Source organism: Pleurodeles waltl, chromosome 2_1 (assembly GCF_031143425.1).
Source record: "Pleurodeles waltl isolate 20211129_DDA chromosome 2_1, aPleWal1.hap1.20221129, whole genome shotgun sequence".
Taxonomy (NCBI): domain Eukaryota; kingdom Metazoa; phylum Chordata; class Amphibia; order Caudata; family Salamandridae; genus Pleurodeles; species Pleurodeles waltl.
This window is the reverse complement of record NC_090438.1, coordinates 452,152,091-452,174,092: the sequence shown is the minus strand read 5'-3', so window position 1 is coordinate 452,174,092 and position 22,002 is coordinate 452,152,091.

The following is a 22,002-nucleotide window of genomic DNA, read 5'->3' as shown; positions in this document are numbered from 1 at the left end:
CTTCTGCAGCCCTTTTTTTCTATTGTTTTTACGTTTTGCTGTATTTCTAGAATCCCTAGGATGTTGGAAGAAAAGGACACAAATTTGGCATGGGTAGCTCATGTGGACAAAAAGTTATGAGGGCCTAAGCTCGAACTACCCCGAATAGCCAAAAAAGGCTTGGCACCTGAGGGGAAAGGCCATACATAATAGGATATAATATAAAAATTGGATGGGTCATCTTTTAGCAATAGTCATATTCCCCAATGTCCTCGGGATTTCTTTATTTTATTTGTTATATTTGATGTATTAAATTGGATAAATATTGACATGGGAGACATTTGAGTAATTTACAAACCACAGTGAATCTTACACCAGGTACTGCAAATTTGAATTTAGCACAAATGGGCATTAGCATGTCTCAAGCAAAGTATACCTTTTAAAAGTATATACATTTGTGAGTTTGCATGTGACAGAATGAGAGTGGAAAGTGTCTAGCAAAGAAAGAACATGTTTGCTGATTGGAGAACCATGATATTAAACGTAGGGTGTGAAATGATCTTAAGAGGGAGTGAGCCTGAGAGGACTCCGAAGTTTATATTATAGCTTGGTAGTGTGGACAAAGGTGACTGCTTAGTTGTCCTTTGCTTCTAGGCTGTCTGAATTACTTCCCATAGGAAAAAGGTACTATACAGGGTGTGGAGTCGACCTCAGAGATTGATTACCTGTAAGGCTTTCTGGCGGTTTGGGGTTGATTATCTAGTTTGGTGTGCTTAAGGCCTGCTGCTGGGTTCCAGCTTTGTAAGGCAGAATCAATTATTTTGTCCTGTGATGGGTTTGATGTAGATTAATTTCTTATCATTTGTGACACAGGAGATGCCGTTATACTGCTGCTGTCCATTCAAAAGTATACACTGAAATTATTAAAATAAACGATATATTTAAAAATTCCAATCTGGCTCCTAGGGTACAAAATTGTTCTCAAACCCAGATTGTGATAATGTAGTTCTTTCACATCCGGTATCCTGACTACTAATTGAAGACATTTCACACGTCATCATTGATGACATCACTGATGACATCATCCAAGCTTCTTCTATACACATTACTCTAAAAACTAGAACGGCATTAGAAGCCTGAAAGTAAGTATAAAATAACTAAGAATAATACAAAAGCATCAATAATTACATCACAAATACAACTCCCTCAGGTGTAGCAAGCTTGTTTTATTGCCAACATTGACACCTTAGCATACACTTCACTTGTACCCTAGTTCACATTAACAATCAACCACAAATATATGGGAAACTCTCATTACACACAATGCTCAATATATATACAACTGTTCAGAGAAGGCCAATTTCCTCAAGATACTCAATGTCTGCACCAAAAGTAATGCCCTACTATGTACAACTTGTATCTGTATAAAACCCTCATAGTCACCAAACCTACACTGAGAAATTAAATTGATATGAGTAGGAAAGTGAGTACTGTAAATAATGTTTACTCTATGGAGAGTGTTTACTCTGTACCACACTGTAAACAGTGAAACTCTCATGTGAAATACACCACAGAGTACTATAAAGGTTTCTATTAGGAACAGTGTACACTCAAAAAAGGACACTATTTGCTTAAAATAACCAAGGTCTGAATGTACTAAATATCATACTACTTGCAGCCTTCATATTGTGGTGAAAACTTTATGTGTATCCCATCTTTTGAAGCTAAACAAATAAATATACGCGGGTTATTACTTCGTGCACACAGTCTACTATGTTATATTGAAAATGCTGTGCTACAATTCTGTCTAATGACTCTAGGTTGCTTACAATACGTAGGGGCTTATTTACAAGCCCCTGGCACCTCTGGTGTGCTGAAAAGTGGAATACTGGTGAGGGCAGGTAAGTACCTACACTTAGCAATAGGCAACTACCCCCACTAGGTCCAGTCAGGTCTCAATAAATTAATCCCAGCTCAACCCTTTGTAGCTTGTCAAGGCAGGTGTAAAGAATTTTAAAATCTCAAAACAGAACAGAAGTAAAACAAAACACAATAAAAATCTAACTCCAATTTATAAAAATAGATACTATTTCTATCTTTAAAATGACACTAAAGTGACAAAAATCAGATAGGAGAAACTGGAGATATGAATTTTTAAAGAATAAATGTTTTTTAGCACATAAAAACTAAAAGCGCCAATCTGGACATCAGGTCACACTCAACCGGGCAAATTCAAAATTTGAGGCCGACTACAATGGAGCCCTGCTCGCCTACAGCAAGCATGAGGCCTCGGTCAAAAGTTTACCTTCAGGCTTAGGGCCTCATTACGAGTTTGACGGGTGGAAAAGGCCATCCGTGAAACTCCAGCATTCAGAAGACCGCCAGTGCGGTCTCCTTCCTGCTGGCCCTGTTATGAGTTTCCAGCTGGGTCAGTGGGCAGAAAGACAGTTTCTGCCCACTGGCCCAGCGGGAAACGTACTACAACTTTGACTCCGGCTTGTAATACTGTCTGCGGCAATGCTGTTGTGTGTCGGGTGCACCAGCACCTGTCGTGCAAATCACAGTCTGCAAAGCAGATAGTGACTTGTGTGGCGGTTCTGACCAGGGGAGCCCCAGCACAGCCCATGCCAAGTGCAACCACCATGTAAATGCTGGCAGAGAGAGGGGTTGTTATCTCCCGGGGAGTGCTTGTGGTGCTGCCCTGGCGGATTGAGACCCCTGGCACCGCCAGGCCATCAGCCAGTGGAAATGTGGCAATGCTGGCGTTCTGACCATGGCACATTCGCCATGGTCGTAATGTTGTGGTCTGAAGACTGCAATACTCGTAATGAGGGCTTTAGTATTTTTCTTGAAGATTTTCCTAACTGGGACAAAGTCGCAAGTTGGATCCGACCTCCCTGGAGCCCTCTTCGCATACGTTGCATGAGACCTTGGTGAAGAATTCTACCTTGGAACTTAGATGATGTTTTGTGACAGAAAGGCTGAACTTGAAATTCGATCTGATGTCCCTGAAGCCCTCCTCGGATACGCTGCATGGGAAGCCTCGGTCAACTTTTTACGTTCTGACTTTGTCGCTTTTTTGGAGCTTTTTCTCTCCAGCATTTGATGACCCTCCACAGCAAGCTGATTTTGAGTCAATGTCATTGGATTGCCTTTCCAGAAGCCTCTTGTAAAATCCTGGAAGTCTGAGGCTCCGGAGGTTTTCAGCTGGATGAGCCTGCAAGTCAGGACGGGACACTGTTGATGTAAGCCAGCTTGACTCAAAAGTTCTCCAATCTTCTCCAAAGTTCTGGATCTTCTTCCAGAAGGACTTTGAAGGAGTCCACAACAACTCACCCCAAAGTTCCAGAAGCTCTGAGCTGCTTCTTGAGGGTTAGGAGTCCAACTCCCAGAATGCACCAGGTTCATGTCCAAAAATGATCACTAACCACTGGTCAGCTGGTTCGTTTCTTCAGGGCTTGATGCAGGGTTCTCTGGTCAGCTATTTTCCACCTGTAGCAAGCAGGGAGATCCTTCTTTAACCAGTTCAAGACAGGCAAAGTCCGTTTTGTGGAGAATCCCAAGTTTGCAGCTGGTGCAGTTCTTCAGAGTGCAGTGTCCAGGTGCAGGTCAGGGGTCTAGCAGGGCAGTCCTTCTTCTTGTCTTTATTCCTGGTAGGGATCTGAGGTGGGGTGCAGCTCTGGCAATTTAATCCTTGCTCCTGGGGTGGAAAGCCGCTGGGGGGCTCTTCACCAATCATGTGCAGGCCACCACCCTCATGAGTGAACACTTCCTGGGAAGTGTGGCAAAAATCTGTCCCAGGGAACAACATCCCCCCAAAATCCAAAATGGCAGAAATTCAATCTTGGAGGTTAGGTCTGGCTGAGCTCACCCATTGGTGTGGCTAAGTTCCCTTAACACACTCCTCTCCATCCCTTTCCTAATCTAATTGGGGGCAACTGGTTGTCTGAGGTTTCAGGAAATGGGCGAGGTCCAGAGCTGCCTCAAATGTCCTTCCCTCCTTTGAAGTCCAATTTGGCTGCTCTCCCCCATCCTTTTGGCAGATCTTCTCCCCCAGGCACTTCCTTTGTGTTCAGCCCAGGCCACTTCATACCTCATCAAGGCAGCCTAGCCATGCTGCCAGAGGCAGTCCAATCAGAGAAGGGTACTACAGAGCTGATACTATCAGGTAGAGTTTTTCTTTCCCTAAGTTAGTTATATCATATTTATTACATAATAGTTATATTAAATTCAACAAGCAGGTTTGTGGCTTTATTATAAGATTAGGATTTATACCAAACTTGAAATATTTAGCTGCTTTTGTGACTTTACCATTAAAAAAGAAAGTCTCTCATGTTAGCCTATGAAGCCCATTCAATATAATGAGGGAAAATTAATTTAGCTATTTTTCCCTCCCCAGGGCTTATAAAACATATTTTATAAGGTCCTTGCTTATAGTTACACTGCACCCAACCCTGAGGGCACCTAAGGCAAATCTTATGGGTGACTTATATGTAACAATAAGGTAGTTTAAGACTTTGGAAGACATTTTTATTCCAAAGTCGAATATGGGATACACTTTAACTTAAGAGCAGCTAGTAAGGTAGGCATGCCTTTAAAAGGACCCTTGGCACCTCAACAGTGCACCTATGAGCACACCACCTATGCTGGGGTACCTAAAGCTACATGACTTACCATATACTAAGGACTTACAGGTAGGTTGACACAGTAATTCTAATCAGCCTAATTTGCGTAATCAAGTAATCAGAGCACAGGCCCTGGGACCATTTAACAGTGTCCAGGGCACCATCAGAATCAGTAAAACACCAGAATGAGTGACAAATGGGGTCATACATTTGGGGGGCTTCTGCAATCAGCCCAATTTTCCCACACAGAGCATCACTTTTTATGTGGGAAAAAGTGATGCACTAGTGGCACAAGAGGTTTGTAAATGAGTCCCCTACTATCTACTATAAAGAATATTTGCCCTTTTAAAAACTTTTTCTGCACATCAAAAAAACTTGGATAGGACACACTGGACACAAGTCACCCACTGTCATCGGTGCACAGTTACTCTTCAATACAAAGATTTATACTTCATTCAATACACACATATGATGCAATAGAGTCACATGTGTTTTTGCAAATGATTACACCCATTAGCTGGGCACAGGCTGTACAAAATAAGGTAGAAAGTAATATGGTAGTTACCAGCCATCATGTAAACTATAAAATAAACTAGCACACTCAGGATGCCATCAGTATAATTTGAGATGTCATTAGTGATGTCATAAAGGATGTCATAGAGCATATTATAAATTATGTAAACAGTGCATAGTGGGCCACGAGTTATAGTTAGCTCTGCTGGGGTCAGGTTGGATGTAACCTGAGCCAGTGTCTGTAACAAAGGGGTCTTTGAGGGACCTCAGATGGGTAGAATATGTCAACAAAAAAGGTTTTTGTTCCCCAAGCACGATATTCATGAAGTCGCTGAGACCGTCGTTGCGGCTCACCATGTACCATCACAATGAATTTGCGTATTACACCAACGTTTTTTTACAGACTCATTCAGACACTAATTCATTCACTCATAGATGCACTCAGAGAGTCATGCACCCACTCTGACCCTCATGCACCCATTACCAGACTCACTCAGATACTCATGCACCCACTCGCAGACCTACTCAGACTATCATGCACCCAATCACAGACCCACTCATACATTCATGCCCCTACTCACAGACCCACTCACTCACACACCCACTCACAGACCCACTCAGATAGTAATGCATCAACTCACAGACTCACTCGGAGTCATGCATGCACTTACACATCCACTAAGACTCAGACACCCACTGATAGACCCATGCACCCACTGACAGACCCACTGAGGTACTCATGAACGCACTCACAGACTCACTTAGAGAATGAGGGGTTGGGTGGGTATAGGGGTTTAGCTACAGGGCCTGGCCCTGGGGACAATGCCTGCTGCTCACGCCCAAAGGCTATGCGTGATGTGGGGTTGGGTGGATATAGAGGGTTGGCGGCCATACCTGGTGGTTTCATTAACATATATTAATCAAAGTTAAATTACATTTTTTTAAAACATGGAAATTCACTTACAAAAATAAATGTGAGAGGACGCTTCTGAGAATCTGGTACGCCCTGATTTTTTGCTTTTTGACCACCTTGTTTTTTACCCTTTACTGTGAGGGAGCCTTCTAGTCAGGGACACAATCAGAGTAAACTCATGGTAAAATTACCTCCGCATGTTTACCTCTGGTGCTGCCTTGATAAGGAAAGGCTGCTGTGGTGCAGGAAGAGTAGGAGGCCCCAGGCTGGTAACACATGATCATGTGTACACATGCATGTACACCCTTGTGAGGCCGGGGAGGGGAATATTCCTAGTGTGCCCAGCCCAAGAACTGCACTTAGGTAGCATGGCAAGGAAGGAACTATGCAGAGTGTGTGGTGACCCGGAGTAGGCCTCATGAGATGGGTATACACATGTGCTTACTGTCTTTTCACTGTAGGGACGCTCCAAGAAATGTAAATATCAAAGAGTGGCCTAGGGCATAACTCAGGTCCCCTAGAGCCCACAGAGATCAGAGTCACACCAATGTAGACTGTAACCTGTATGTAAAGAATGATGCAGCAGTTTTACAAAAGAAGCCTAGTTGTTTAGCTTATGGGTCAATGAGGAATGTAATATTTCTCTGACTCAGCCAAGGATTAGGGTCAATTACTGCTCTTTCCAGCTGCTTGAGCAGGGCCTTGCATCAATCAACCAACTGTCAGCCCCTGTCAGAAAATGGGCAGAGAGGCCCTGGAAGGAATGTCAGGGAGGAGGGGCTGAGTTTCAGAGAACATTAGCTCATGGACAACACCATTTTCTACTATCGCAGAAGACTGTGCAGGACTTGTTGAAATGTTTGTTCTTTGCTTGTGGAACTGCAGCTTCTAAGGGTGTAGTATAATAATACACAATGTTAATCAGGAGTAATCTGAGAGTAATCTAAAAGTAATCCTCTTCTCCAAACTATTCCAAGATGCTTCTACATGTTTCATGTTCATACCTATTTGAGCAAAAAGAATGACAGCCACCTCTTAGCAAAGTAGAAGTACTTTATTGCAAGATTTAGGACTGGACAACCATTTATTGAATATCATGCTTGGTTGTCTGTGAATGGTGATTACTATCCCATACCAGCTCCCTTGAGTAAGCCATGCACTGTTCTGCAACCTACCCTATGAGAGTCAAGCGCTCCAATTGGGTGTTTGGTTCCCAGTGGTGGTCTTGTGCAGACCCAATACTTGTGCAGGCCACACAACTAATGACCCACCTTCTAACAATAAAGGTTATAAGGACATTATGATTATGAAATAGTTAAAAAAGTAAGAAAAAAGTAAAAAGGTTATAGGAACGTTATAGTTAGGATCTAAATGTACTTGCACAAAAACATAGATATACAGCAATTATAGCCATGGTTAGCTCAATTAACTATAGCTCGTGCCCTAAAGTAACTTTAACACGTGCCCTTGCCATGCACTGCTAATTATCCCAGTTATTACATCACTTGTTGCATCTTTAATAACATCATTGATAATATCAATGTAACACTTGCAATTACATTATTTTGCAGAAAACTGTGCAACTGCTGAATTGGTTACAATCATTCCATAAACAAGGTCCGTGTGTACCGAAACACGTTTGTTTGATTTATATAACTAGAGGTTATAGGGACGTTATAGTTAGGTTCAGATTTTACGCATAAAAATTCAGCTGTTATAGTTACAGTTATTTCAAGTAACTATAACTCGCAACCTTGCGATGCACAGTTTTCTAATTAATAATTTTACTACAAATGTTACAGGGATATTATCAATGATGTCATAGTGGATGTCGTAAGTAATGTAATATCTGGAGTAATTAGCAATGCATGGCGAGGGCTCAAGTTGCAGTTACCTTAGGGCATGAGATATTGTTACTTGAAATAACTCTAACTGCAACAGCTGAAATTCTATGGTTTGTACTTGTAAAATCTGGGACTATTTCCTAACTATAAAATCCCTGTAAGCCTTGTTTTTTCCCGTGAATTTCTTGTTTTTTTTTAAATGTGAAACAAAATGCCCATGGCACTGCACTGTGGTGGGTGGTTGGATGTAGGGCCTGGCCTGGCATTTTGCTGCCCCCACCAAAACTTGCTGCTTCTGCCTCCCCTCCTCCTTGCCATCTATTGTGCATTACAGCCCAGTGTGGCCATTGTTCTGCCAGTGCCCTTCCCATCTGCCCTAAACAGTTAGCTTGCTGCCCCATCCACCTCCTCTCTACCTCTGTTGTCCAAGTCCAGGAAACAGCCCTCTTTCTTATTCCCCTGCATAGTCTGATGCAATGCCATTGCCCTCCATTTAGCTTGATTCCCCTGCAAACTCCTCCTGCCCTCTGTTGCCCACTTCTATGTCCCATCATTGCCCTCCTGATATTGTATAAGCCCTGGTGAGGGAAAAACAGCTAAAGTAGTTTTTCTCCATTGTAACACATTAGCTCCATAGGCAAACATTGGGTGTCTTTAATTAAAAATAATAAGGGCTAATTTCCGATAGAAAATAGCTAAATATGTCATGTTTGATATCAAATTAAAATTTTGAATAAATCCAGTAGCATGTAAAGGTTGGATATATCATAACTATCACAGAGAAAGGTTTTTAGAACTATTTTTGAAAGTTAACAAAATGAGTTCTGTAGTGCCCTTTCCTGATTGGCCAGTCTCTGGCAGACTAAGCCAATCTATTTTAATGAGGTGGGAAGGGGCCTGGGCTGAAACAAAGGAAGTATCTGGTAGGAGGAGAACTGCTGCAGCAGATGGCAGAGCAGGAAGGGGGGTAGAGTGGCCAAACTGATTTTCAAAGAAGGGAAAGCAACCTGGAACAGAAACCAGACCTCCCCCAGTCAGATGGGAGCCCCATTAATTAGATTAGGAGGGGCGCTGAAGGGGTGTGTTAGGGAAAGTTAGTCACACAAGTGGGTGGGCTCAGTCAAATATATCCTCCAATAAGAGATTTTCACCATGTTGGATTTTTAAAGAATGTGTGGCACCCTCCACCCCATTGGTCAAGGGTGCCCCCCTGCCTGCCAACCCAGGAGCAAGGATTCATATGGCACAGCAGCCTAGCAACTCAGATCCCTGCTGGAAGAAAATATGGGAGAAGAAGGACTGCCCTGCTGAACCCCTGCTCTGCACCTAGAGGACTACACCCACAAGGACTGCACCTACTTCACACTCTGGGCTTCACCAAGAAAATGACCTTGCCTTACTTCTACAGCACCAGGAGTGGACTCCCTGTAAGCAACGGGTAAAAAGGAGCCAACCAGAGTCCCCTGCATCAAGTCCTGGAGGAAGAGCCCAGCTGAACAGAGTCCAGTGGGCAGTTGTGTATTCTGACAAGGTGCATTCTGGGGACTGTAGTTCCAACTTCCAAGGAGCAACTCAGAGCTTCTGGAACCTTTGATCAAGCTTGTGGACACTTCAGTGACACAGAAAGGACTTCTGGAAGAAGATCCAGAAGTTTGGAGAAGTTTGAATCAACTCTGTTAAAAAACTCCATGAGAGTCATGCTGGTAACATCGAGCTGCGACTTGGCCTGAATTTCAGGTTCATCCTGCTGAAGCTCCAGAGCTTTTTCCCATCCACAAGACTTCCAGTATTTGACCGGGACCTCATGCTGAGCCAAGCTGATGACACTACATTGCAAGGTGGCCTGAAGAGGAACCGTGACTGATGGCGAGAGAAAAAGCTCCAAAACAGAGACTATGGGAATTATTACGAGTCTGGTGGTCACCAGACCACCAGACTCACAGTGGCAGTAGGACCACTGCAGCTGTGGTGATCTGACCATCACATTATGAGTTTGGCGGGTGGATCCACTAACAGACAACCGTCTCCTTAAGGATCCAAGATCCCCACAGGCTCATGGCAGTCCTGGTTGTAATCAGCCAGGGCAGCGCTGAACTCAGCGACGCCCTGCTGTTTACAACCTTAATCTCCAGCAGGGTTCCCCACCCTGAAAAGGCTGGTGGAGAACAAGTGCTAGGGCTCCAGATGGGGCCATATGCACTGCTCATGTCCATGGCATGGGCAGTGGCAGGCCCCCTGCCCAGTACCTTTAAAATGCACTCTGTCTACTTTGCAGACTGGGCACATTCGGAGGGTGCTGGTAGGCCCCCCTGTGCTACGAGATAGCACTCGGCTCCTTTAAGGGAGCCACGTGCTATCTCTTAGCACTCTTCACACCAGTCCGACCAGTGGAAATGCTCTATTTCAAGGTTTCCAACAGTCAACCAGGTCAGACCGGCAGAAATCCTGTGCTAGGGCAGGGGGGATGCCAACACCATGGAAGTGGCAACCTCACCATGAGTTTGGCAGTCCCGTGCTGAGACCACCAAACTCGCAATCGACCTCTAAGTCACAAGGCAACATTTAGACTAAGGTCTACCGCTCAGTATATCCATTGTGGTCAGCCTCAAGTTTTGACTTTGCCTGGGCCATGTTTGACCAGATGTACCTAGTTGACAATTTTTGTCATTAAGTACAAGAAAGCATATTTTTAAATTTAGGGCCTGATTCCGACTTTGGCGGGCGGCGGATGCCGCCCGCCAAAGTCCCGCCGACAAATGACCGCACCACGGTCAAAAGACCGCAGCGGCCATTCTTACATTTCCGCTGGGCCGGCGGGCGCTCTCCAAAAGAGCGCCCGCCGGCCCAGCAGAAATGCCCCTGCAACGAGGATGCCGGCTCCGAATGGAGCCGGCGGAGTTGCAGGGGTGCGACGGGTGCAGTGGCAACCGTCGCGTATTTCAGTGTCTGCATTGCAGACACTGAAATACTTTGTGGGGCCCTCTTACGGGGGCCCCTGCAGTGCCCATGCCATTGGCATGGGCACTGCAGGGGCCCCCAGGGGCCCCGCGGCACCCCCTACGGCCATCCTGTTCCTGGCGGGAGACCCGCCAGGAACAGGATGGCGGTAGGGGTGTCAGAATCCCCATGGCGGCGGAGCGCGCTCCGCCGCCATGGAGGATTCTGTAGGGCAGTGGTAAACCGGCGGGAGACCGCCGGTTTACCCTTTCTGGCCGCGGCTGAACCGCCGCGGTCAGAATGCCCTTGGGAGCACCGGCAGCCTGTTGGCGGTGCTCCCGTGGTCGGTGACCCTGGCGGTCACCGGCCGCCAGGGTCAGAATGACCCCCTTAATCTTTAAAAAATAATATCTCCGGATACCTATATTGGATGTTTGTCATTTGGGTGTCATTTTAAAGATGAAAAGATTTCCCATTTTTATAAATTGGTGTTGGGTTTGTATTGTGTTTTGTGTTTTACTTATTTACTGTTTTGTTGTTATTGAATGCTTTACACACCTGTCTCCTAAATTAAGCCTAGATGCTCGTGGGCCAAGCTACTGAGGATTGAGCAAGGATTAATTTATTGAGAACTTGACTGGACCTACTGTGAGATTGTGTCCTGTTGCTAAGTGTAGGCACCTGCCTGCACTTACTGATAATCCACTTTCCAACACCCTGTGCTTGGCTTGTTGTCCCGGTCCTTCTTTCCCCACCCTCCAATGTCTTTGCCCTTGCCCCTGCTCCCCCCTTTTTGCCCACCATGTCCCATGGACCTGCCACTCCTCCTCCTTTCTACTTTGAGTGTCCTGTTGAGCTGTGCTGCCCCTAACACTTGCCAGAATGGTCAGATGACTGCTGCCTGTCCCTGCACCTCCACCGTCCCTGCCTGAGATCCATGCCCCTATAACCTTGCCCCGGTCCTTTATGGTCCAGTTTGCTGCCACTCCTTTTTGCCGTCCATGCTCTGTTCTGCATCAGGTGCTCCTCATGCCTACCCTGTGTGGTCTGTTGTGAAGCCCCTTCCCCCACCCTGCCTTGTCTATGTCCAGCCCCTACCCATCCCTTCTTTTTATATGACCCTGCACCCTCACACTTACACACCATGGTCATTGTGCTACCATTAACCCTCCCACTTATCATGCAAGGCCTTCTGTGCTGCCACAGCCCCTCCCACCTGCCCTGTGTGGTCAGCTTACTTATCCTGACCCCTTTCCAATTTCTCTCCATTTTTGTGTGTATGCCATTGTAGTCTCAATGTTGCCCTTCATAGTGTGTTGTGCTTCCCGTGCCCATCCCGTCTACCCTTCATGGTCAGTTTGCTGCTCCTGCCCTGGCCGCTTGTCCCAAGACCCCAATTTTCCATGTTCAGGACCTTCCCTCCTCCCTCTTGCCTTGTCTGTTCCATTGTTGTGCCCCTGCCCTCTACCTCCTGCCCTTCATGGTCTGTTATACTGTAACTATCCCTCCTGTCTGCCCAGTACTATCAGCTTGCTGCCCTTGACTCTTTCCCCTCTGCTCTCTGTTGTCCATATGCATGGCCCAGTCCCCTCCCTATTGCTTTCCATGGTCTGTTGTGATGCACTGCCATCCTGGTTGCCCTATAGTGTGTTATGCTGCTGCAACCCCTGATGCCTGCCCTGGAAAGTCAGATTGGTTTCCCTGCCCATCTCCCTTCTGTTCTCTGTTATCTGAGTCCACGTCCCTTCCCCATTCCACCTTCCCTCAGTGATCCATTGTAATAAACTTGCCAACATTTTGAACTTGGGAAGTGGGGGTGTTGACAAAAACCTGGGAAACTGATTTTCCCTATTGACTTACAGGGAAATAGAGGAGATTTTAGGTAGGAGAAAGATAAAATACATTTATTTTGGGCTTAAAAACATTGTGAGTCTCCTGCTTGATTCAGGTCTGTTGAAATGTACTGCCATTACCTCTTCCTTCTGTCCTCAATTGTCTGTTATAGTGCTACAACCTTTCTTGCTTGTCCTGCATGTTTTGTTTCTTGTTCGTGTCCCCCTTTCTCCTGCCCTCTATGGTCTGTTGTGGTGCCACTGCCCCTCCCGTCTGCCCAGCATAGTCAACTTATTGCCTCTGCACCCTCCTCCCTGCACTCACTTATCCAAGTCCATGCCCTTGGCCTCTGCCTCCCCACATGTATGAAGCAGTTTTGCCAGTCACAAACGGCCAATCCGGCCATTTGCAACTGGTAAAAAGCTTCTGACTATGTACCATCCCTATTTTGCGAGTCAGTAACTTGTTACCAACTCGCAAAATAGGGATTGAGAGTCGCTATTAGGAAGGAGCTTGCCAAGGGCATCCTCAGTTACCACCAACTTCAAGTTGGTGGTAACTCATTTGCAAATGGGAAGAGGTCCCCTAGGTGCCCCTTCCCCTTTGCAAATGGGGGTGCAAAAGTTTTTGAAGAGTAGGCAGTCCCATTGCCTACTCTATAAAAATGAAAAGAAAACTTTTCAGTTTTTTTTTTGTAGTGCATCTCCTTTTCCTTTAAGGAAAAGGGGTTGCATTACAAAAAAAGACTGCTTTATTTAAAAGCAATCAGAGACAATGTGGTCTGCTGCCCCAAGGAGGCCACCACCCTTGTGATTGTAGTCACTCCCAAATGAGTCACAAATTGCGACCTGTCCCATTAATAGTAATGAGGCAGGTCTCTTGTGACCCATTTGGGAATCGCAAACACTGCCAAACACACTTTGCGACTCACAAAGATTTGCTGTTAAGGAATCACGAACCACTTTTTATATAGATTTGGGCCCCAATGAACAACTAGATTGCTAACATTCTATATTTATTACAAAAGTGTGGCACACCTGACGTAATTTTGATGTATCAAAACTGATATACCTAAAGCTTTTCCATTAGAAATTTTAAAAATGAGAGGGTCTTACTCCCATAGAAATTGTGGTTAGTGTCCTAAAAGACTAAAATGAGGACATATAATCCTGCAAAGCACCCAGAGGCGCATTGAACACAATGGGATCCTCTTTTTAATGCCTTCACTTAGCAGTCTTTAACAAATGCTGATAAAAATAGCGCAAAGAAATTTCACAGATTCCTTTGTGCAATTTTTATGACCACCCTAGCTCTGGAACGCCTCCTTGCATATATTATGCCTGGCGCAGGCATAATGTGGCGCAAGTGATTACACAGTGGTGCAATGCATGCATTGAGCAACTTTGTAAATATGGCATGACGTTTTTGCCCTTCCAACACCACATTAATGTTAAAAAATAACACTTATGTGACTTTAGAACAGCGCTAAGGTGGCCATGATAATGGCAAAAGAAAAAGGCATTAAAAAGAGGCTCCCACTGTGTTAAATGGGCATCTGGGTACTTTGCAAGATTAGTGTCATAATTCTTGACACTAATCCTGCAAAGCACCAGACGAGCATAACAAATTATGACGCTAGTCCCCCTGACTACCGACATGGTGGTGTTAGGGGACGCTATGGGAACCAAGAAATGTGGTGCTGCACTTTTCATAATTCTTCCCCTTAGTGCTCTAGTTGTTCTTTGAAAAACTCTGGGAGGCTGCAGTAGAACACAACACCCTGATCCTGTTGGAAGTACAAGTTTTACTGAGAATTTCAGACTTCAATTTTATATGGCTGAGAAAGATAGTGTGAATTTACAGAAAATATGCTCTCATTTTAGCTTCTGGAACCTTCCATACCCTCTAATGGAAAATCAAGACAAAACTGTTTTCTCTCAATGTGATTCATGAATTCCCAGCAGAAAGGGTAAAATCAACTTAGACCACAAAACAATTCTAAGAATTTGTATGGTACCATCAACAAAGGATTTTACTGTAACTAAAATCTGTTGTCACTCTTTATCTGTTGATCCTGGTTGAAGTGCTGACATCCAATAAGATCTCACTGTGAGATCCGTGCTTACGCTTCGCCCGGATATCAATATATTTATTCCTTGAATAACTTCAAAACTACTGAGCAGATATACACCAAATAACAAAAAGCACAATCTGATCTCCAATATCTAGTTTCCTACCATATCTGGTGTAATTCTGTTCAGTGGTTCAGGCTGTAGTTATGTCTGAAGACCCTATGGGAAAATTCATGGGGAAAATGTGCTTTGGGACCCCCCTTTTTCCCAGCTCCTGCTTAATGAGTCACCCCAAAACCTTTGAGACAGCACCCGACTGTCATATTAGCTGTGAACATTTTGTGAACTCTGAAGATTCGCCAAGCGGTGCCAAAGTTATTAAGTTATTGGCAGAATCAAAAATGCTTTTCCTATGGAAAATTGGAAAATAAGGCCTAACTATAACTATCTACTGGTGACTAACAGTAGGTAATATATATATAATTTTAAAAAAACAAGGGTTAAGGTTAAATGTGCGTTATAGTTAGGAAGTAGAATTTAAAAAAACAAAGAAATTCAATTAAAAAACGAAAGTTACAGGGACGTTATAGTACGGCTCAAATCGTATACATACAAAACCATAGAAATTCATGAGTGGTATAATTTGTGGGATAGTTAGCAATGCATGGAAATTTGTGACTATAATGTCCCTGTCATAGGTATGAGAGGGTCTATCTGGGGATGAGAGTGGCTGTGAGAGTGTATGTCTGGGTGAGAGAGTGGGTGCATCAGTGTCTTAGTGGGTGTGTCAGTGTCTGTGTGGGTCTGTGAGTGGGTGAATGGGGGTTTCAGTGGGTCTGCGAGTGGGTGTGTGAAAGTCTGTGAGTGGGTGTGTGTGTCTGAGTGAGCCTGTAAGCGGGTACCTGAGTGTCTGTGTGGGTATGTGAGTGGGTGCATGAGGGTCCGAGTGGCTCTGTGAGTTGGTGTGTGAGTGTCTGAGTGGGTCTGTGAGTGGGTGCCTAAGGGTCTGTGTGGGGGTGTGAGTGGGAGAAAGAGAATGAAAAAGAAAAATTGAGAGAGTGAGAGAAAGAGAGGGAGAGAGAAAGTTTTTTTAGGCTTTGATGACTGACATACTTAGACTGAGATGTTTCTGGACAAATTAAAAAGAAAAATGTATTTGTAAATTGAGATCACCTTTCAGCATGAACCTTTTAAACGTTTGAAATTTAAAAGAAATGAAAGAAAGAAAATGACCATGGACACACCTTAAGTACTACCCTCAACTTTCAGTGTATATATACACACCCACATATACATACACACAAATACATATATATATATATATATATATATATATATATATATATATATATACACATATCTCTGAGTCAGAGGTCAGAGAATTACTCGGATTTCGAACTTGCAACGAGCAGTAAAGATCCCACACCACTCACTTCATTAGAAGAATATAGTGTTTTACAATTCAACAAGGGAGCGCAAAGAAAGCCACTGGATGTAAGAGGAGACATCAACGAAGGAGAAAGCACACATGAAGAGGGGGAGGAACCACCAAAGGAACAGTGCCACATGGGAAGGTTTCACAGCGAATCAAGCGCAAGTGATGGGTGAGAAAAAGTTGACTATTGTTAATCACTCTACCCATGTGATTAACCCTGATTAACAATAATTGCTGGAATTGGGACTGTCCTTTTGCCCTACAGCTAAGTTTTAGTATAGCCAAATGCACATTGATTTGTTCCTATTTGTACGTAAATTTACATTAATGAAGGCTTTTTGGCAGCAGGAGAACAAATGTGGTTTGTGTGTGACAATGCCTGAGAGGACAACCTGTGACCCTACTTTTGACAATCTATGCTTCATGGATATCGAGGGGCTGTTTAGTTTTGTTGAGTTGGGGGGGGTACATCGGGTTGGACCTCAGAGAGGGATTTCTTGGAGCATTTAGATCTCGAGAGGGGTGGTACTATAACAAGTAAATTAAAACCTAAATCCAGGTTTAATCCAACACTATCACATGACAGCATAGACACTTTCCAAGAAATAATGAATAGGGAAATAATGCTGATTCCAAAACTAGGTTGGCATGTAATCTCACTGTGGGACAAAGAAAGGTACTTGATACCCATAATAGAGATCACAGTTTTGTTAGCAAACTTTCAGCTTAGGGGGGATGTGGTATTGTCAGCAATGCGGTTTCTGGTTAGCTAGGGTCTCCACCTAAAACAGGCAGAACACACCACTTTAGTCAGGGTGAGGGAGTTACACACCCAAGATAACCCCTGCTCACCCCCTTGGTAGCTTGGCACAAGCAGTCAGGCCTATCCCAAAGGCAATGTGTAAAGTGACTGCACAATACACACAACACACATGACGCACTGTAACCACCACAAAGGAAAAACAACCCCAAGTTATATAAAAATAAACTGTATTGTATACATCATCATTATTAAACACAACATGTCAGTCATACCATGCTACCCAAGAAGTTGTCAGAACTATTACTCTGTGAAAGCCAGCAGTAGTCACAAAAAACATATAGGTTACTGATTATTCCGCAACATAAGCAGTAGTCAGGAAAACATTACGGAAAAAATGCACATGCCATAGAATCATCATAATGCCCATAAATGGAACATCAGAATAAATATGGCAAGTCATGAAAAGCACATGATCAGAAATGCCCATAAAAGGAACATCAGGAAACATATGGCAAGTCTTTAAGGTACACTGTAGAGAACATACATCACCAATGAGTTCTAGGGATATACAATGCCAGTCCTCTTGTCCAATGGTCCCCTAAACACCAAGGAAGCTCCCTAACAGGAACCCTCCCTAGGCAAGTTAAAGGAAAAGGAGGCCTCCATCCCTCCTCATGCTCTAAAACGTGGGCCACCTGATGATTGGCGAAGGGGGGGGCTGCACGTACCCCCTCCTAGGGCCATGCTCAATCCGGGTGACCAATCTTCCCCAGGGATCCCCGGGGCCATGACCAGCCCTTACGGGGCAGAAGAGCCCCAAAAGAAAACAAAAGGAAAAGATTTGAGTGCCACGCACTGTCTTGCAGCGACCGAGGAATGAGATGACTTACCCTTGTCTCCCCCATGCGTCCTGCTCTTCAGGTCACTTGGTGCTGTGGCAGGAGGAGCAACAATTCAGATGGGCGACCCCACTCCTCGCTCGGAGGCTGTTTTGTTTTCTGACTCCTTGACCGGGTAGGGGTCTCCGATGAGGCATTCCTCCCATCCAGAGAGGCACGCACAGTGTGCAGCTCTCTGGCACCCTCGGGAGACCGTGTGCTGGCCCCATACCCTGCCTAACTTCTCCACTGCCCTTAGGGGTTATTTCAGTCAGACCCTTAATGGTGAACAAACATCCCGCTGTCACGGGCTGCGGTGGTGAGGTTCGTCAGGCAGCAGGTCCTGCTGGTACATGGGGGGCACTTTCCAAAACACTCTTGTGCCCCAGGGGTGCCAGCTACGGGGCACTCTTTGTGCCTAACGTCAATTCCTCGTGTCCCGTGGGCACAAGACACAAGTGCTTCGGACGCGCTCTGCAGACACAGGTGCCTGGGTTTCGGCAGTGATTTTCCCCAGCAATAGAATCCACAAAGTGCTCTCAAGGTGCTAAACAATTAAAAGGAGAGGCACTCTCTCAGTGTGACACCAACCTCAGGTAGAGCTCTACTCCATGCGCTCCGACAACTAAGAGAAAGCCGAAGGCTGCAGAGGTCTGGGGCCACAGCACACAGCCTCTGGAGACACAAATAAACCACAGGGCAGCAGGGCCCAACAACAGGCCAGCACAAGGGGGATGCAGTCAGTGGCAGTTTTTCTTAGTGACCCAGCAGGTCACAGGTCAGCACAGCAACAGCAGTCCTAGGCAGTTCCTGGTGAGTTCCCACAGCATCATTCGGTGTCCAGTTCCAAGTATGTTTCTTGTGCACACTTTCATGGGGAAAATCCCCTGGACTTATACTCAGTTTTGCAAAGCATTTTCAATGAGGGAAAGAAGAGGTTCTAACCAGTTACAACTGGTTCTAGGAGTGTCCCCTCTCTCCTCAGCACAGGCTCCAGACATCAGTTTGGGGTAAAGAAGCCATTTGTGTGAGGCCAGGGCACAGCTTTAACAAATGCAGGTGTGCCCCACTTCTCACAGCCCAGGAAGACCATTCAAAATACAGATGCACCTCTGTAACACCTCCACCCTCCTTGTGTACAGGCTGTCTGAAAGGTATGAACAAGGCCCAGCAGTCACCCTGCCCCAGACGTGGATTGGAGTCATGCTGCACAATGCCAATGTCATAAGAACAGAGAAATGCTCGCTTTCTAGAAATGGCATTTCCATAATGGTAATATAAAATCCACCTGCACTAGTAAGCAGCATTTCCCACTACCATTACAGCCATACCAAACATGCCTATGCTACCCCTCATAAATCAGACAATACCCCCTAGTCATAAGGCAGCCATATTCCCAATGCAATCCTAGCAAGGCAGCACTCACAGCGCTGAGAAACCAGCGCTGAGTCACTGCCAGGACAGGCCACATAACCAAGCACATGTCCTGCCTTCTACACAGCACCCTGCCCATAGGGCTAGCTAGGGCCTACTTTATGGGTGATTTACACATAGTGAAAGGGGAGTTCTGGGCCTGCAATTAGATTTAGATGCCAGGTCCCTATAGCAGCAAACTGTGCACACAGGTCCTGCGCCAGAAGCCTGAGACAGGTTTGAAAGGCTACTTCTGTGGTTGGCACAAGCAGCGCTGCAGGCCCACTAGTAGCATTTAATTTACGGGCCCTGGGTATAAGGATACCATTTTACGAGGGACTTACAGGTAAACTAAATGAGCCAATTAGGTGTAAGTCAATCATACTATAGAAGCTGCACTTTAACACTGATCAGCAGAGATAAAGTGCTCAGAGTCCTAGAGCCAACAGCAATTGTTCAGAAAAAAAGGAAGAAGCAGGCAAAACGTTTTGGTGATGACCCTTCAAAAAGGGCCAGCTCCAACAGGTATTGTGGGACATGGACAAATATAGATGGGAAGCCAACACACAACTTATGGCTTCTGGCAGTTTTGAAACAACTACTTTTAAGGAATATAAATTGATGACAGAGAATTCTCATGATTTGCTTCTTTATTGGAATAAAAGGGGCCTGCTTAGTTGGGAGGAATATTATTTCCATTTAAAAATCACAAAACAGTAGATAAGTAAAACACAAAACACAATAAAAATCCAACACCAGTTTACAAAAATAGAGTCTATTTCTATCTTTAAAATGACACCAAAATTATTGAAATCAGATAAGGGGAACTGGAAATATGGATTTTTTAAGAATTAATGTTTTCTAATGCATGGAAGCAACTAGCACTCAAAGGTCAAAAAAGTCCAAATTTCAGACCACCCACGATGTAACACTCTTATACTTACTTTCAGAAGTGTTTCTTGATCCAGGAAAGTTGTCCACAACACCAGCCAAGGGTTCAGAGGCTCTGGTTTGCCATCCTGTTTCACCATCTGCTGAGGCAGATCTCCTCCCACAGGCACATCCTTGTGTAGAGCCCAGGCCACTTCACACCTCATCAAGGAAGACTGGCCAGGCTGACAGAGGATCAGAGAAGGGCACTACAGAGCTCAGGTTGGCAACTTTCAGTTAGAGTTTTAAAACTCTTTACCGGAACTAGTTATATTGAAACCAACAATAGCAAGTTGGGGGATTTATTATCACAATTAATTTGATACCAAACTCAAGGTATCTGTCTCTTATGGGGGCTTTGTTAATTAAAAGAAAGTATCCCCATTTTAGCCTACAAAGGTCATTCACTGCAGTGAGGGGTGACTTATATGTAAGTCTTTGGAGGTACTTTTAACTCCAAAGTCAAATTTGCATGTAACTTTAATTTAAAAGCAGCCAGCAAGGCAGACCTGCCGTTAAAATGACCCAGGGTACCTCAGCACTGCACCTATGGGTGCACCACCTATGCTCGGGTCCTTAAATCTACCTGAAAAGTGCCATATACTAGGGACATATAGGTATGTTCCCATAGCCAATTATAATTAGCGTAATTTGTATACTCATTCTAAACTGAGAACAGGCCCTGGGACTGGTTAGCAGTACCCAGGCCAGCCTCAGAGTCATGAAAACACCAGCAAAAAGTAAAAAATGGGGGCAAAAAGCTAGAGGGCCTTTGCAATCAGCCCTGTTTTCTCACACAATGCCCCAAAGCCCACACACCCAGGAGACTCAGCCCAACCCTGGGAGAGTCTTCCTGACTTGTCAGGCGAGGGAGACAGTGAGGAAAACTGATTGTCCTTTTGAAGGGCCTCCTCTGCCTTACATCCTCCAGTCATGGTCACTCCCTCTGGGTAGTGAACCCATCCCAACAGTGAAGAAACCCATCTTAAACTGAAACTTCCCTTTAGGACGGGTCTTCCTTCTCTCTCTGTGCCAACTTGGGTAGTGAGGTGCCCACCTTCCCTAACCCTAACTTTGCTAGGGCAATACCTAGCTTAACCTAAGAGGTCCCCAACACATGAGGAACTCCGCCATGACCAACAGGGTCAGGGGGCGTACTTTGCTTAGGGCCCTGGGGTCTGCCTCTCTGGCCGAGGGAAGTGATGCCATGAAGCCAAGCATCCAGCAGAGTCTTCTGACAGCTGTCAGCACCCAGAACCGCATCCTAAGATCTCCACTGACAGGTGGGTGTGCTGCTTTCAGGGAAAATATGGGGTCCTTGTACCCCTCTTGCTGTTTAGAGTGGGGAGCTACAACATCCTGTGGCAGACACCCTCCTTCCACTCTCCCTCCTGTCAGTGCAGGGGCAACACCCTGAAGCTGGACAGCTGCCTGACTATTCAGTACTTTCTTGGGGTCAAGTGAGGACTGACCAGTGTCAATTATGCCCGTCCCCTACTTCCATAGAAGGCCTTGGGCTCACTCGAAATCTCTTTAAGAGTGGCCTGCCCTTCTTTTTCTTTTTCAGTTTTTTTGAAGATCACTGTCTCCTAATTGTAGGGACAGGCTCCCCGGGACTCTGGGTTGGGGGGTGCCCTGGGCGGCCACCCTATCTGGGACCAGGCTCACCTCTGGCAGGTCATTGCACAGGATACAATCTAGAGACAGATCAGCACTGACCACCACTCAAAACCAGTCAAGGATACCCTGCCTCTCTAGAGGCACTATGGCTGCAGGTCACCAACCGGTCACTCATTATACTCATTGACTGGCACAAATGTCTCTTAAACCAGTGGTAGGGATCCCATTGCCCTGAATAGGGTGAAAG